The sequence below is a fragment of the Herpailurus yagouaroundi genome, unplaced genomic scaffold (assembly GCF_014898765.1).
Source record: "Herpailurus yagouaroundi ecotype Mexico unplaced genomic scaffold, PumYag 530, whole genome shotgun sequence".
Lineage (NCBI taxonomy): Eukaryota > Metazoa > Chordata > Mammalia > Carnivora > Felidae > Herpailurus > Herpailurus yagouaroundi.
Window position 1 is genome coordinate 4,896,958 of NW_024412747.1, and position 3,879 is coordinate 4,900,836.

The window sequence follows — 3,879 nt, forward strand, 5'->3', positions numbered from 1 at the left end:
CCACCAATTCCAACCACAGTCCATGGCACATGATAGGTTCTCAATAAATACTGACTCTCCTCCCAAAGCTTTTCCATGGCTGACCTCTGAACGCAGTCCAAACCCTTAGCCTGAGGAACATCCAGAGGCTGATTGGAACCTACTTTGCTGTTTTATTTCCCACAGCCCCCCCACCCCCACCCCCGCTCCTGCCCAGCCCCAAGACCCCCAGCACTGCCATGCTGAATATCCACTTCCTCCCAAGCCTACCTTGGCCATAGTCTATCCACTCTTTTTCTCATATATGTGCCTCTCACTTCCCTAATTAGACTTACGTAAACCCCAAGCCATGGTCTGCAGGAAATTGGATCCCCCATGGTGTCATGTACAGAGGAACCTCTTGATGAGAGCTGTTGACTGGCTGCTGTTGGTCACTGGCTGGTGGGGAGGTCACTGGGCTGGGTGTGTCTGTTTTGGTTCCTGAGCTGCGGGTCCCTTTCTCACACGGTGTGCGCCTTGAGGGAGGGCCCTCGGACCTCAAAGGGAAAGGTTAGGTCGCTCCAACCCTCCCCCGACTGCCCTGCCTCTGCTTCCTTATTTCCTGCCACAGGACAGCAGAGAGGCCCTGTCAACAACTGGCTGAACCACCAGGACCGGTAGGCGAAGGACCCCACACCCCGCAGCCAGCATCCTGGCTGGTCCCCAGAACCACCCAGCACTCCAGAGTTTGCTGAATCTGTAGATAAACTCTTATTGTGCAGGGGGGAAGCATTAAGAAAAAGAAAAGCAGGTTTGTTTTCTTTTTACTTATCGGCTTCCAATAGCTCCCCTCTGAAGGCCGTCCAGGGCAGTAGACTGGCATTCGAGAACTCACAGGTTTTGTATCCAGATCTGTCTTTCATCAACCAGACACCATCCAAAGCCACCCAGCCTGCACCTTTCACTCACTTAGCAAGAACCGGGAGGATTTTCACACACTGAATACGTAGGCGAATTAATTAACCCAGTTGGGATTGTTGCGTATGTGACCTCACGTGCTCTTTAACAAAAGATGTCGGCATCCAGGAGTGGCTCTACCTCGTCCTGGTTTGCATCACAGGGGCTCTGGCTTGAGCCAACACGGAAGAATGTAGAGCACAGACCTCCTCAGCCCTGCGAGAACACAGGGCGACGTCACCGCCTCACCCTTTCTTGGTGTTTCTTCTCCCTCCATGGGTGTGACGTCAACAGGGGACCTCTGGCCTTGAAGAAGGGACTTGCCCTGTGGAAGAGGGGTTGGCTGAGGACTACTCAAAAAGGCATCCCCCTTTCCCCCCACCCCCAGTGAGTTGAGGGGAGCCAGGCTTGCATGGCTCGGGGGACCAGGACGCACTGAAGCGAAGAAGGGGATAAGACCCCTAGGGGCAGCACAGAGGGCAGTGGGTTCTCAGTTCTGGTTCTCCAACCTGGACCTTCAATTGTCCCCCATTGTGTGCAGATCAGGGCGGGCTCCTCACCCACCACCGCAGGGCCTTCAGGTGTTCAAAACCGGGGCATGGCCTCTGCTTAACTAGAAAGAGGCCTGGGCTGGTGACTCACGCGAACTCACCTGAGAATGTGCAGCTCTTTGGTCCCTGCCCAGACGGCCTGTCTCCCACGTACTGAGCCTTCTCCTTGTGTCTGTCGAGACAGCCTCAAAGCCAAGGGACCGAAGAGAGTAAACTTGATTTTTTTTTTAAGTTTATTTATTTATTTTGAGCGAGGGAGGAGCAGAGAGAGAGGGAGACAGAGAATCCCAAGCAGGCTCCGCCCTGTCAAGGCTGTGGGCACAGAGCCCCATGCGGGGCTCGAACCCACGAAACTGTGAGATCACGACCTGAGCTGAAACCAAGAGTCCGACGTGTAACCGACTGAGCCCCCCAGGCGCCCCAGGGCAAACTAGAGTTTTAAAAGCTGGACAGTGGTGAGCATGAGCCTCCTTGGGACGCGGTCTTCCTCCCTCGCTGGCTTCTCTCACCTCCAACCACCAATTTTTACCTTCTTGAACTGTTGAGGCTGTTTGTGACCTCCTGGGAGCAGCTTGTCCTCTGAACTTCTGCATTTGGAGCTGAGTAACAGCAAATCAATGGACGAGAAGGATCAGGTACCTAGTCTCACCGCCCTGGTCAGAGACAGATATAAGAGCAGAAATGCACTCCCTGGGATTTCATTCATCAGAGACACCTCGTCTGAGGACAGCACCGACTGTCAGCTAACCCTCCTCTCCCTATTCCTCAAGATCTCCAGTGTGGTATTTGGTCTCCTGGAGAAAGGAGAAATGTTTTCAACTTAGAGTTAATCTGCCTGGTCTCCTTCAGGACTGCTGCAGCCTGTCCGTTTTTAATGGGAAAGAAGTCCTGGTGAGTGTCAGAAGCCCTCTGTGCCGTCCAGATGCTCACGTAAAGACGGCCGCCATGATGGGGGCGTTTCACCCATTGGTCAAGTGCCAACAGTATACAGTGCAGGACAGAGATTACATGGATTGCCCAGCGAACAGGCTGACCATCGATGTGCCCTACGTGTCCCTGTGGGCACCCCCCCCCAAGTCGATATTTTAAAAGAAAATAAACACACCCAGACAACCATCTCCCATGCCTCTCCCCCTTCCCTTCCCTCTGATAATGGAAGAAACCCTTTACCAAGTTGTTGGCTGTTGGCCAAAGGCCACAGATCCTAGCCCTACACCCAGGGGCTGGGCTCACCCTTGAGACTGGGTCAACTGGAGATCCCAGTTGTCACCAGACCTCTCTTCACTTCTCAGCGACGCCTGTCACTGGATACATCCTGGCTCCCAAGTGGTTCTAGCTAGATTAGACCCAGTCTGAAGACAATTTGAGACTCTCGCCCAACAGCCTTTGGGAATCCTGAGCTTTTCCACTGGGAAAAGGGAGCTGCAGAAACCTGCCTCCCCCTGGGGCCCTACCCAGCACCCGGCATCCTGCAGGGTTGCCTGGGCCCCTCCCAGCCCCGGTCTAACCCCAAGTGAGCTGGCATTGGCTGGTCGGTCTGGTCTCACCCGGAATCCTTGTTTGCCTTGGCCTCTGTCAAGGAGGCAGGGAGCCCGAGGAACCAGAGGGTTAAGCAACAGCTTCCCAAGGGCGAATTCCTGCCTGGCGTATCTGATTCCCTAGCCAAGCCTGGGTAGTTCTGTTTCTGCTGATTCCCCATCATGCTGCACACTGCGTGCTGGTTCTCTCCTCTTGCCCGGATGCCCCCTCCCAGGAGAAGGAGCTCGGTCTGACTGCCACGGCCCAGATGCAGATCTTACATGGGTACGCTCCTGCCAACTGAATTCTCAGAATATAGTAGGGGCTATCCTTGGGGCCGTTCTGGAGTTCTGTTAGCCCTTCCTCCAAGCCCAGCTTAATCGACATGGCCACGTGTTATTTACGATACCCCAAATAGGCAAGTGCTTGATATCAGGGTAGTTTAAATGTCAGAGGGGCAGGGCCTGGCCTAACTCGTGAGGCTGGGACCTCCAAGGAGCAGATAAGAGCCTTCGTTGTCACTATGATGGCTTTGCCCAGTGTCACCCATCATTCTTCAGACCCTACCCCCCTCATGAGTGTTACAGGGTTGTATCTGATTATTTTTGCATATGCTTAGAAATGTATGAAAGACAGAGTTTCTCGGCCCTTCTCTAGGGCAAAGCTAATAGCATAGGCTGCAGCAAGCAGCCATTCTACCCCCATGAGCTGGGAGGTGGTAAGCTAAGGAAAGCCTGCTCCTATCTTCATTTTCACATGAGATTCTAGAACCTTCCGGGGACCACCTCTCTTAGTAAACCTGTCTCAGCATAATTGTTAACACCCCCTCTTGCTCTCAAAAGCGCCAGCTGGACGATGGGTTCTATAGTCATCCCACACACCGAGGACGTCGCGT

At 53.8% G+C, this 3,879-nt stretch overlaps 1 long non-coding RNA gene across 1 annotated transcript; it reads right to left on the reverse strand.

The window, feature by feature from the left end:
- Positions 1-207: 207 nt before the first annotated feature.
- On the reverse strand, positions 208-2,925 carry LOC121023225 (uncharacterized). The gene is made up of 5 exons (XR_005787303.1): positions 2,700-2,925; positions 1,996-2,119; positions 1,568-1,651; positions 1,057-1,240; positions 208-515 (listed from the first exon to the last, which is right to left on the reverse strand). It is a non-coding gene; the product is annotated as an uncharacterized LOC121023225 (long non-coding RNA).
- Between the last annotated feature and the right edge of the window lie 954 nt (positions 2,926-3,879).